The sequence below is a fragment of the Pseudophryne corroboree genome, chromosome 4 (assembly GCF_028390025.1).
Source record: "Pseudophryne corroboree isolate aPseCor3 chromosome 4, aPseCor3.hap2, whole genome shotgun sequence".
NCBI classification, from domain to species: domain Eukaryota; kingdom Metazoa; phylum Chordata; class Amphibia; order Anura; family Myobatrachidae; genus Pseudophryne; species Pseudophryne corroboree.
Window position 1 is genome coordinate 923,456,535 of NC_086447.1, and position 13,797 is coordinate 923,470,331.

The following is a 13,797-nucleotide window of genomic DNA, read 5'->3' on the forward strand; positions in this document are numbered from 1 at the left end:
GTGCAGCGATCAGGCTAAAAATACGCATTTCTGCGCATGCGCGACGTACGGGTACAAAGTCCTTTGTGGTTTTGCACAGGTTATAGCGAAGCTTTCAGTCGCACGGCAGAACGCAGGAAGATTGACATGAAGTGGGCGTTTCTGAGAGGCAACCGGCCGTTTTAAGGGAGTTCTTAGAAAAATGAGGGCGTGTCGGGGGAAAACGCAGGCGTGGCTGGGCGAACGCTGGCCGGGTGTGTGACGTCAAAAGCCGTCCCTCCATCATTAGAATCAACGCACACGAAGAGTAACTGCAGGGATGGTCTTGTTTTGCACAAAATGTATTTGCAGGCGCTCGGCTGCACAAGCGTTCGCACTTCTGCAAAGCTAAAATACACTCCCCAGTGGGCGGCGACAATGCGTTTGCACGGCTGCTAAAAGTAGCTAGCGAGCGATCAACTCGGAATGACCCCCATGGGCGAGCCGTAAAACCCAACCCATGTGGCGGCTCCACCCTCCTCACTTGTTATTTTACTTTTGGTAAATATTAAGGGGTGACTGTATAATGGTCCTGGGACCAGTAGAGGAGGGTGCGTAACCCCTTTTATATAACCGGCAGAGAGTTACGGCGCCAATGATCTAGGCGATAGGCCCTATATCGCTGTGCGCGTGGCCCACACTGTGTCATTCATCAGGGTCATACCGCAGAGAACGCTAATGTGACCGTAGTGCCACGGCGCCCACTCTGGCCGCTAACCTACAAGATCTGTCCAGTGTGGCCACCGCGCCGTGTCACTCCGCCCTCCGCTACGCTGAGCAGGGATTGTGCAAATATCTGCAATGATTATGCAGCCTCCTGTGTGTTGTCACGGTTAATATTTGGGTTCCAGACACTGGATTGATATTCTAGACAGTTAATAGGTCAAAGGTCAACCCGTCAATGGTCGATACAATTTTTTTTTTTTTTGTTGCTTTTTTTTAATCTTTCACTTTATTTACCATCCACATGGACTAGTATTGGAGTGGCGGAGCGAGCCACCGTTCCGAAGGGTGTCGAGGGTACACAGTTCACTGATTGGGGTCAATATGATGAAACATACAAAATGACACCCCAAAAAAATTAAAAAAACAACCCTGTGTCAACCTTTTTACTGTCGACCTATTGACACTCTATTTACTGAATCACACCCTTTATATTTGCAGCATCTGCAGCCTTCCAGTTCCTTTACATGACAATGTCCCCCCCCCAAAATGTCTTTCAAATATCTGACAACGTTTCCATAGCTTATGCACTACTGTTAGTGAACGGGTGGATCAGCCATTAGTCAGTCTAGGGCCCTGTTAGCCCTAAGGGGCCCGGATTAACCGAACCCATTTTTATTGTATTTTTCTCTGACGTCCTAGTGGATGCTGGGAACTCCGTAAGGACCATGGGGAATAGCGGCTCCGCAGGAGACTGGGCACAAAAGTAAAAGCTTTAGGACTACCTGGTGTGCACTGGCCCCTCCCCCTATGACCCTCCTCCAAGCCTCAGTTAGATTTTTGTGCCCGAACGAGAAGGGTGCACACTAGGTGGCTCTCCTGAGCTGCTTAGTGAAAAAGTTTAAGTATAGGTTTTTTTATTTTCAGTGAGTCCTGCTGGCAACAGGTTCACTGCACCGAGGGACTAAGGGGAGAAGAAGCGAACTCACCTGCGTGCAGAGTGGATTGGGCTTCTTAGGCTACTGGACATTAGCTCCAGAGGGACGATCACAGGCCCAGCCATGGATGGGTCCCAGAGCCGCGCCGCCGGCCCCCTTAGAGAGCCAGAAGACAGAAGAGGTCCGGGAAATCGGCGGCAGAAGACGTCCTGTCTTCAATAAGGTAGCGCACAGCACCGCAGCTGTGCGCCATTGCTCTCAGCACACTTCACACTCCGGTCACTGAGGGTGCAGGGCGCTGGGGGGGGGGCGCCCTGAGACGCAATAAAAACACCTTAGATGGCGAAAAATACATCACATGTAGCTCCTGGGCTATATGGATGCATTTAACCCCTGCCAGTTTTTCCTTAAAAAAGCGGGAGAAAGGCCGCCGAGAAGGGGGCGGAGCCTATCTCCTCAGCACACAAGCGCCATTTTCCCTCACAGCTCCGTTGGAGGGAAGCTCCCTGGCTCTCCCCTGCAGTCCTGCACTACAGAAACAGGGTAAAACAAGAGAGGGGGGGCACTAATTTGGCAGATTAATCAATACAGCAGCTATATAAGGGAAAAACACTTATATAAGGTTATCCCTGTATATATATAGCGCTCTGGTGTGTGCTGGCAAACTCTCCCTCTGTCTCCCCAAAGGGCTAGTGGGGTCCTGTCCTCTATCAGAGCATTCCCTGTGTGTGTGCTGTGTGTCGGTACGTTGTGTCGACATGTATGAGGAGGAAAATGGTATGGAGGCGGAGCAATTGCCTGTAATAGTGATGTCACCCCCTAGGGAGTCGACACCTGACTGGATGGTCTTATGGAAGGAATTACGTGATAGCGTCAGCACTTTACAAAAGACTGTTGACGACATGAGACAGCCGGCAAATCAGTTATTACCTGTCCAGGCGTCTCAAACACCGTCAGGGGCTCTAAAGCGCCCGTTACAGATGGTCGACACAGACCCAGACACGGACACTGACTCCAGTGTCGACGGTGAGGAAACAAACGTGTTTTCCAGTAGGGCCACACGTTACATGATCACGGCAATGAGGGAGGTTTTGAACATTTCTGATACTACAAGTACCACAAAAAAGGGTATTATGTGGGGTGTGAAAAAACTACCCGTAGTTTTTCCTGAATCAGATGAATTAAATGAGGTGTGTGATGAAGCGTGGGTTTCCCCCGATAAAAAAACTGCTAATTTCTAAAAAATTATTGGCATTATACCCTTTCCCGCCAGAGGTTAGGGCGCGTTGGGAAACACCCCCTAGGGTAGATAAGGCGCTCACACGCTTATCAAAACAAGTGGCGTTACCGTCTCCTGATACGGCCGCCCTCAAGGAGCCAGCTGATAGGAAGCTGGAAAATATCCTAAAAAGTATATACACACATACTGGTGTTATACTGCGACCAGCAATCGCCTCAGCCTGGATGTGCAGTGCTGGGGTGGCTTGGTCGGATTCCCTGACTGAAAATATTGATACCCTGGACAGGGACAGTATATTATTGACTATAGAGCATTTAAAGGATGCATTTCTATATATGCGAGATGCACAGAGGGATATTTGCACTCTGGCATCAAGAGTAAGTGCGCTGTCCATTTCTGCCAGAAGAGGGTTATGGACGCGGCAGTGGTCAGGTGATGCGGATTCCAAACGGCATATGGAAGTATTGCCGTATAAAGGGGAGGAGTTATTTGGGGTCGGTCTATCGGACCTGGTGGCCACGGCAACGGCTGGGAAATCCACCTTTTTACCCCAGGTCACCTCTCAGCAGAAAAAGACACCGTCTTTTCAGGCTCAGTCCTTTCGTCCCCATAAGGGCAAGCGGGCAAAAGGCCACTCATATCTGCCCCGGGGCAGAGGAAGGGGAAAAAGACTGCAGCAGGCAGCCTCTTCCCAGGAACAGAAGCCCTCCCCCTCTTCTGCCAAGTCCTCAGCATGACGCTGGGGCCTTACAAGCGGACTCGGGTACGGTGGGGGGTCGTCTCAAGAATTTCAGCGCGCAGTGGGCTCACTCGCAAGTGGACCCCTGGATCCTGCAGGTAGTATCTCAGGGGTACAAATTGGAATTCGAGACGTCTCCCCCTCGCCGGTTCCTGAAGTCTGCTTTACCAACGTCTCCCTCCGACAGGGAGGCGGTATTGGAAGCCATTCACAAGCTGTATTCCCAGCAGGTGATAATCAAGGTACCCCTCCTACAACAGGGAAAGGGGTATTATTCCACGCTGTTTGTTGTACCGAAGCCGGACGGCTCGGTGAGACCTATTTTAAATCTGAAATCCTTGAACACTTACATACAAAGGTTCAAATTCAAGATGGAGTCACTCAGAGCAGTGATAGCGAACCTGGAAGAAGGGGACTATATGGTGTCTCTGGACATCAAGGATGCTTACCTCCATGTCCCAATTTGCCCTTCTCACCAAGGGTACCTCAGGTTTGTGGTACAGAACTGTCACTATCAGTTTCAGACGCTGCCGTTTGGATTGTCCACGGCACCCCGGGTCTTTACCAAGGTAATGGCCGAAATGATGATTCTTCTTCGAAGAAAAGGCGTCTTAATTATCCCTTACTTGGACGATCTCCTGATAAGGGCAAGGTCCAGGGAACAGTTAGAAGTCGGAGTAGCACTATCTCAGTTAGTGTTACGTCAGCACGGGTGGATTCTAAATATTCCAAAATCGCAGCTGATTCCGACGACACGTCTGCTGTTCCTAGGGATGATTCTGGACACAGTCCAGAAAAAGGTGTTTCTCCCGGAGGAGAAAGCCAGGGAGTTATCCGAGCTAGTCAGGAACCTCCTAAAACCAGGCCAAGTGTCAGTGCATCAATGCACAAGGGTCCTGGGAAAAATGGTGGCTTCTTACAAAGCGATTCCATTCGGCAGATTCCACGCAAGAACTTTTCAGTGGGATCTGCTGGACAAATGGTCCGGATCGCATCTTCAGATGCATCAGCGGATAACCCTGTCTCCAAGGACAAGGGTGTCTCTCCTGTGGTGGTTGCAGAGTGCTCATCTTCTAGAGGGCCGCAGATTCGGCATTCAGGACTGGGTCCTGGTGACCACGGATGCCAGCCTGAGATGCTGGGGAGCAGTCACACAGGGAAGAAATTTCCAGGGCTTGTGGTCAAGCATGGAAACGTCATTTCACATAAATATCCTGGAACTAAGGGCCATTTACAATGCCCTAAGTCAAGCAAGGCCTCTGCTTCAGGGTCAGCCGGTGTTGATCCAGTCGGACAACATCACGGCAGTCGCCCACGTAAACAGACAGGGCGGCACAAGAAGCAGGAGGGCAATGGCAGAAGTTGCAAGGATTCTTCGCTGGGCGGAAAATCATGTGATAGCACTGTCAGCAGTGTTCATTCCGGGAGTGGACAACTGGTAAGCAGACTTCCTCAGCAGACACGACCTCCACCCGGGGGAGTGGGGACTTCACCCAGAAGTCTTCCACATGATTGTGAACCGTTGGGAAAACCAAAGGTGGACATGATGGCGTCCCGCCTCAACAAAAAACTAGACAGGTATTGCGCCAGGTCGAGGGATCCTCAGGCAATAGCTGTGGACGCTCTGGTAACACCATGGGTGTACCAGTCAGTGTATGTGTTCCCTCCTCTGCCTCTCATACCCAAGGTACTGAGGATCATAAGAAGGAGAGGAGTAAGGACTATACTCGTGGCTCCGGATTGGCCAAGAAGGACTTGGTACCCGGAACTTCAAGAGATGCTCACAGAGGACCCGTGGCCTCTACCTCTAAGAAAGGACCTGCTCCAGCAGGGACCCTGTCTGTTCCAAGACTTACCGCGGCTGCGTTTGACGGCATGGCGGTTGAACGCCGGATCCTGAAGGAAAAAGGCATTCCGGATGAAGTCATCCCTACCCTGATCAAAGCCAGGAAGGATGTAACCGTACAACATTATCACCGTATTTGGCGTAAATATGTTGCGTGGTGCGAGGCCAGGAAGGCCCCTACAGAGGAATTTCAACTGGGTCGTTTCCTGCATTTCCTGCAAACAGGACTGTCTATGGGCCTAAAATTAGGGTCCATTAAGGTTCAAATTTTGGCCCTGTCGATTTTCTTCCAAAAAGAACTGGCTTCAGTTCCTGAAGTACAGACGTTTGTCAAGGGGGTACTGCATATACAGCCTCCTTTTGTGCCTCCAGTGGCACCTTGGGATCTCAATGTAGTTTTGGGATTCCTAAAATCACATTGGTTTGAACCACTTTCCACTGTGGAATTAAAATATCTCACATGGAAGGTGGTAATGCTGTTAGCCCTGGCTTCAGCCAGGCGTGTCTCAGAATTGGCGGCTTTATCCTATAAAAGCCCTTACCTGATTTTTCATACGGACAGGGCAGAATTGAGGACTCGTCCTCAATTTCTCCCTAAGGTGGTTTCAGCATTTCACTTGAACCAGCCTATTGTGGTGCCTGCGGCTACTAGGGACTTGGAGGACTCCAAGTTGCTGGACGTAGTCAGGGCCCTGAAAATATATGTTTCCAGGACGGCTGGAGTCAGAAAATCTGACTCGCTGTTTATCCTGTATGCACCCAACAAGCTGGGTGCTCCTGCTTCTAAGCAGACTATTGCTCGTTGGATTTGTAGTACAATTCAGCTTGCACATTCTGTGGCAGGCCTGCCACAGCCAAAATCTGTAAAAGCCCATTCCACAAGGAAAGTGGGCTCATCTTGGGCGGCTGCCCGAGGGGTCTCGGCTTTACAACTTTGCCGAGCAGCTACTTGGTCAGGGGCAAACACGTTTGCTAAATTCTACAAAATTGATATCCTGGCTGAGGAGGACCTGGAGTTCTCTAATTCGGTGCTGCAGAGTCATCCGCACTCTCCCACCCGTTTGGGAGCTTTGGTATAATCCCCATGGTCCTTACGGAGTTCCCAGCATCCACTAGGACGTCAGAGAAAATAAGAATTTACTTACCGATAATTCTATTTCTCATAGTCCGTAGTGGATGCTGGGCGCCCATCCCAAGTGCGGATTGTCTGCAATACTTGTACATAGTTATTGTTACAAAAATCGGGTTATTATTGTTGTGAGCCATCTTTTCAGAGGCTCCTCTGTTATCATGCTGTTAACTGGGTTCAGATCACAGGTTGTACGGTGTGATTGGTGTGGCTGGTATGAGTCTTACCCGGGATTCAATATCCTTCCTTATTGTGTACGCTCGTCCGGGCACAGTATCCTAACTGAGGCTTGGAGGAGGGTCATAGGGGGAGGGGCCAGTGCACACCAGGTAGTCCTAAAGCTTTTACTTTTGTGCCCAGTCTCCTGCGGAGCCGCTATTCCCCATGGTCCTTACGGAGTTCCCAGCATCCACTACGGACTATGAGAAATAGAATTATCGGTAAGTAAATTCTTATTATTTATGGCAAATGTAGGGATATGGGGGCCCAGGCTAGTATTGCCCTACAGGTGACTTAAGCTGCCTCTTCCAGTTTTGCCCACTCTGTTTTCACAAGCGCCAAAGGGTGGTAGGGTGGTATTAAATCATCCGTCAGTGGCCAGAATGTTAGATCAGCAGGAGACAATGACGAACGTGATGATGTAGAGTTACGGTATCTGTCAGCCGTATGAATTGGCTATTTAATTCCATGATGCATTAAAGTACCTAAGGGGAGGGGTTCTAAAAGAGCTCCACCCCCTCCAAAATAAATGAGGGTGCTTCTGTTTAAACTTGTAGAGTGCGTGTCTGCAGACGTATAGCATTTAGACAGCCTTCAATTTCGTGATAGGCAGACTCGGTAGTGCACCCCTCAGCCTCCCAGATGCTGACACCCTAGGCAGCTGCCTAATGGTACAGCCAGCCCTGTGTGTACCTGACATTTGGGTGCAGAGAAGGGGAAAGTGGGCATTTATAAATTCAAGTCTCTTGGAGACTGCGACTCAAGATTACTGACACTATCAAATGCCCCCCTCAGAATCAGTTTGAAGGTATACCCATCTAAATGGAGGTGTTCTGTCTGTTCATTTTGTTGTGCACACAGAACTGTCGCTCTCCGGATGTTGTCTGTTTTGTCACTATTCTCTTTGGCGGCACTGGTCAAAGTCGCGTAGATCACATTTCTTCCCCATTCTGGTGTTTGTTCTGAAGAACAACTGAACCTCTTGACCATGCTTGTATATTTTATGTGTTGAGTTCTGCCACGTGATTGACTGACTTATTTGATGCTGCATCAACAAGAAGGCGTACCTAACAAAGCTCCTACTGAATGTATGTATTAATGGAGAAGCCAAAGGGCTCCAATTCTGAGTCAGACGCTGACTACGTGCAGTGATGATATGTGCGCAGTTGTCCGATGTAAGTACAGTGTGTGCGTCTCAGTCGCACTATGCTTGCATCCCGTCGGTTACCGCATGGAGACACATAACGAATTTGGATGCAGGGAGTGCGGATCTTAGTGGGCGTTTCCTGGGAGGTAACGGGTGTGGTTATCCAGGCGTGACTCTTATAGCGGCTGCGTCTGTAGGTGCAGAACCGCACTAAAATACACAAAACATACAACGCTACAGATTTATTTGACAGTGTCCGCTATGAGACATTTTTACTCACTGTCATGGAATGGCCCCAATGTTTTATGCGATAAGAACTTTAGAAGCGCTACGTGTGGGCGCATCGCAAGCACCCAACCAATCAGCTGGAAACTGCCGCGTTAACGGCTGCGCCTGAAAAAAGTCAGACCGATTCCAGAATCAAATAGGACAGGAAAATAAAATCTCACACGTAACACTGCTCCAGGCATTACGCCACCAGCCCAAACAAAGGATTCCTTTATATGATAAATCTGCTTGTGCTATTTCAATATTAACGGAGCGCAAATTAGTGTTATATAATTTTATCCTCTAAGCCTCAAATTTAAATTTCCTGTCTTTGGTTTATATTTTCCTGTAGTAAACCCCCCCCCCCCCCCCCCCCTTCCCCTCTCCCCAACAAAAAAAAATCTTCATTAACTAATGTGACTAATCTTGCAATCTCCTGTTGTCGTTAGCTCGTTGCCACTAGGTGGCGCTGGGACTTCATTCAGTTTCACAGCACAATGAATAATGACAGCTGTCACTCAGCCTGATGCCACCGTGCGCAAAAATACAACTATCTTTCTTCTTCTATTAATGTGACATAAACAATCCATATAAAGGGGGTAATTCAGACCTGATTGCTAGGCTGTGTTTTCGCACAGCAGCCGATCATGTCCAAACTGCACATGCGTATGCAGCGCAATGCACGTCGCACGGGTACAAAGCGGATCACCGCTCAGCGATGGGTTTATGCAACGGATCCGTTCGCACGGGCGATCGCAAGGAGATTGACGGGAAGAGGGCGTTTGTGGGTGGCAACTGACCGTTTTTAGGGAGTGTCTGGAAAAACGCAGGCGTTTCCAAGCGTTTGCAGGGAGGGTGTCTGACGTCCGTTCCGGTCCCGGACAGGCTGAAGTGATCGCAGCGGCTGAGTAAGTCCTGGGCTGCGCAGAGACTGCACAAGTTCTGTTTGTGCAGCTCTGCTACACATGCGATCGCGCATTTGCACAGCTAAAATACACTCCCCCTGTAGGCGGCGACTATCTGATCGCAGCACTGTAAAAATCGCTTGTTAGCAATCAGGTGTGAATTAGGCCCAAAGGTCACAGCGCACACAACCATTGTATGAATTTCCGGTGTGCAGTTCGAGCACACACTGAACAGTCTGGGTCTGATACGCTGAACACTGTGAGATATCGCATGGCGCAAGAAAAGGGATTTCTATCATGACAGCACTACCTCCTTCATATACTCCATGTACAGATTTCTCTGCCCCCCCTCCCCCGCACCAGCCTCGGCGTGTGACCCCCTTACTGAGCTCTGGGTCATCTGGTTTGTGTCTCTCCTGCAGGATGGGCTGTGATTTCCTCATCTCATGGGAAGCAGTGTGGGAACCAGAGATGTATATTAGTTGGGAAGATAAGGGGGGGTTGTGCTGGTAATGGGGTAGATGGGGGGATTTCTCCAAAATGCACAAGTTGTGTTTTGGAACAAAGAAAATGTGTTGTTGCAGGAATGACATCAGTGTTTCCTGACTGATCCAGAATTAGCCGCAAGCCTCCATTACAGCCCGGATAACTTATCGCTCCTGACTAATGCCAGACGCCCCTGTTGTGTTTTTTACTTGCTATACTGTAATTCTGGTTTGCGTACATCTGTAGAAGTGCAGAACAGGTCCTGCGTCTTCGCACGCAGTGCCCCATGAGCTGTTTGATTAATTGACGGCCGCTATGGCAATCGCAGCCGTGATTGTGCACGTTGAGGATGTGCAAAATTACGCCAAAAACCCAGCAGCTTGACAAGTACAGAGATTCCCAGCGGAGCCATTGCAAAGGCCCAGCAAGTGCGCACACATCTTCAGCGCACACGCACTTCCTTCCATAATCGTCAGCGCAAGTAAATCAATGGCCATACAGCATGAACAGAGGCCCCCCCCCCCCCCCCCCCATGAACACCAACAAGCGGCGGCTGACTGTCCGTCACTCTGCGTAAAGGTAAGCGCTGCGAGTGGCATCTCTATGAGACTTTGGCGCGTGCGCAGTGCGAGGCACATGCATGCACAATTTACCGATAATCGCTCCGTTGCAAAAAACATCAACATCCCTACTTCCATAGGCGTCAAAATGAAGGTTTAGGTAATAGATACCCCTTTTCCACTAGCTAAATTTAACCGTGTTTTTGCACGGGGGCACACATCAACACAGGGTTTTAGTAAGTGGAAACGGCTCAACACGGGTTGATTGACCCTGGAATCCTACCCGGGTAGCTTCCTGGGTTGAACACGGTAATGATTCGGGTAATTATGCAGTGGAAATGGTCATTACCCGTGTTTTCAGACCCGAGTAACAAGTGACATCAATAACTTTTACATAGCTTACCCGGGTTAAATGGAAACCGATCCGACCCGGGAATAACCCGTGTCGAAGTGCAGTGAAAACGGCGGGGCCGACACGGGTTGTAGCCGGGTTAAACATCATGGATCGGACTCGGTACTCAGGTGGAAAAGGGGTAAGAATGTGTTGGAAGTGAGAAACGCCTGTCACTTATTTTTGATCGATTTTTGCACACCAGAAAACACGGATGTTTTCCCGGTATTCTATTTAGCTCCATTTTGAACAATTTTTTTGGGTTGCGTTTTACCTTCGGTAAATCTCCAGCATGCAAAATCGACCAAAAATCAGAAAACGCAAATCAACCATTTGGTAAATCGATGTTTACAGCTGTTCCAGCTCTCAGACCTAGGGAGAAATTCCCAGATGCTGAATTTTTTTTTTTTTTTTAAAGTTTGCTTTAAGGCAAAGAGATTAGGTTACAGGACGGAAAGCTTTTGTGCCCTTTTGTTATGAATTCCATTTGCCGAATGGTTGTCATAATGATAAAGCAGGAGAGGGATTTTAATTTGATACGGTAGAACGTGAGAGGCTGGAACACGTTGCGGATCCGCTATGCAGTGAAACCCGTATCATAGTCTTTTACTCGGCGTTCATTGTTCTGTTGTGTAAATATAATAAATGAAACCACGTTGGTTTTCCAGTTTAGTGATCTGTGGCACAATAGCTCGGAGGATTTTGGCAGCATGTCCGCGTTACCCATCAAGCACCACTTATGTCGCTCTCCGGCGGATCACTGCTGGAACCATCACAAATTTCTGTTTGTCTGTCACTAATGGCCTGCAAATGTTACAGCTCGCATTGGCTAAATAATATTCCTCGCTAATTTAGGAATTGTCTCCGGGTGTTGGCCGAAAGCCTAATTTTTTTAAAAATAAATGTTGGCGGTCACGGTCCCAAACATTCATACATGGAGATATAAAGACGTTGGGCTGGGTCGGACGTAGGGTTGATGTTCACGGGTATTAGCAGCTGCCTATGTGTCTAAGGGGCAAATTCAATTAGGCGTGAAAAAGAGTTTGACGCAAATCGTGAAAAGCACCTATTCAATTGTCCACAAAAACGGATTTGTGGTCATTTTACGGCAAATTTCAATTAACCCATTCTGAGCAGGTGATATGCTTGGGGAAAATTCCTATCTTAATGTTGGGATTTGGTTCCGAACCCTTGGGACACCCCCCTGAAAGACAAATTGGGCACTTAGAAGTTTTTAATTATTTTTAATTGCCCAATAATGATGTCATTTTTGGGGTGAAAAAGTGCAAAGTGATGGAAATTGGGGCACAAGGTATGGGACAGGTATATTGGGATGGTTTATGAGTGGGACAAGTGTTTTTAGACTTGCAGGTAGGAATAATCCGTCTGTTTCCGCTTTTGTTTTTGTTTTTTTAAAGTCCCCTAAAATGACCTAAATATATACTTATACCCATTTTATGTACCCCAAAGTTTAATGAGAGCACTTTATTTTGCTGAAAAAAATAGCGTTCTATAATAGTTTTATTTTTATTTTTTTTAATGCATATAACAACCATTTGACCAAATTTTAGTACCACAAATACCTTTTATTATAACCAATAATAAACTTTTATACTGTTATCTGATGTTCGTTTTAGCTTGTTATGAGTGTACAGACAGATTTACCAATTTTTTTCACTTTTGGCTACAGTTTTTGTGGTTAATCCCGATTTTTGTGAATTTGCAATTGAATAGGTGAATTGCGGAAGGGCGCATACCCGTGAAAAGTCAGTTTGCGTGGCAAATCGCTGTAAATGACCTCACAGCTAATTGAATTCTGCCCTACGGGGGAGATGTACTGAGCAGTGTAAAGAGTGAAGTGAGCCAGTGGAGAAGTTGCCCATGGCAACCAATCAGCTGCTCTGTATAATTTTCTAGCATGCAAATTACAAATATTACTTCAATGCTGGTTGGTTGCCATGGGCAACTTCTTCTCCACTGGCTCACTTCTCCACTCTTTTCAGTGCATCTCCCCCTAAATCTCTAAAAAGTTGCACAGTCCCATTGTGTGTACGCACAGAAGCCGTAGGACTGATTTAGCTGCACTGACTCTGGAATGCATAAAACGTTTCTGGTCAATGACTGGGAGGTGGCTATGCAGGCTCGCAAAGATATGGGCGCGTCACTGGTGTGTTGCAGCAGCGGTTGCGAGCTCAGATGTTCCATTGCGTACATTGGAGGCCGCACTCTGGCAGAGATTCTGCAACTCGCGTGGGGCTGGTGCAAGTCCCAATGGTGCATCCGTTGGTTGCGACGGCAGGCGCACAAAGAGGGCATCTGATCGCAGCAGTTTGCAACGCAGAATCGGCGCCTTTGGCTGGCACCATTTGCGGAGCGAGGAAGCTATTTTTTCGTTTGATAGATTGGGCTAGACCTCAGTCCCCATTGAGAGAGGAGACTGCAGTTTGCAGTGTTGGATAGCCTTTGCTAAGCAGCAACTACAGTATACTAAAAAGGGCCTTAGCCGCGCTGAGACCCCCACCTGCGCGTGATTTTAGCTCAACAGATCGGCCCCTTGGACAGCAGCCGGCTGGGTTGCATTTTTTATTTTTACCCGGTGAGGCCAATGTGGTATTAATCCAATCGCCGATGAATACAATGTACGGAATGTAGCTGGTCGCCCTCTGCTCCCTTTGTGTATTGGGAAAGTTTTGCAGAAGTTGCAGCTTTCATCACGAGTACGACAATAATAGGTTGGGATTTTCTTGTCTCCCAGCTGTGTATAATTTCCTGGCACGTGGGTGATGCGTGTGGTTTACTAGCAATCGGAGACACGTTTTCTGCTGGAGTGTATGCGGCGATTTTAGCTGCTTCTATAGCTCCGCTTTATAAGAATGTGGCTAAGAACATTTACCTGTAAATTAACAGCGTTTCAGCTTTGTCAAACAAACATTGCTGCGGGGTGTTATCCCTTAATGTAATACGCACATAAATATGTAAATCCCCAATAAACACCGCCGACGTGCTGCCCACTTGCGTCGGATCTGGACCAGGCCTAGCATTCACCTTACTTGATATTGCTTCGGATTAAAATACCTTTGTAGTATCGTACTCCTAGATTAAGTACATAGGTCAACATTATCCTTTTATTCGGGACAATCGTGTCATTATCCTTTATTTAAGTCACGCCTCTCCGTCTCCTCCTATATAGTGCTACTTTATATATCTGCCGTTACATGTTTGTCTCATGTTTTGCTCTATGATAATTGA

General features: G+C 48.0%; 1 protein-coding gene across 2 annotated transcripts in view; it reads left to right on the top strand.

Moving 5' to 3' along the window:
- Positions 1 to 13,797, top strand: part of DISP1 (dispatched RND transporter family member 1) — a 74,829-nt gene that overhangs the window by 6,539 nt on the left and 54,493 nt on the right. The gene's annotated exons all lie outside the window — the stretch shown is intronic.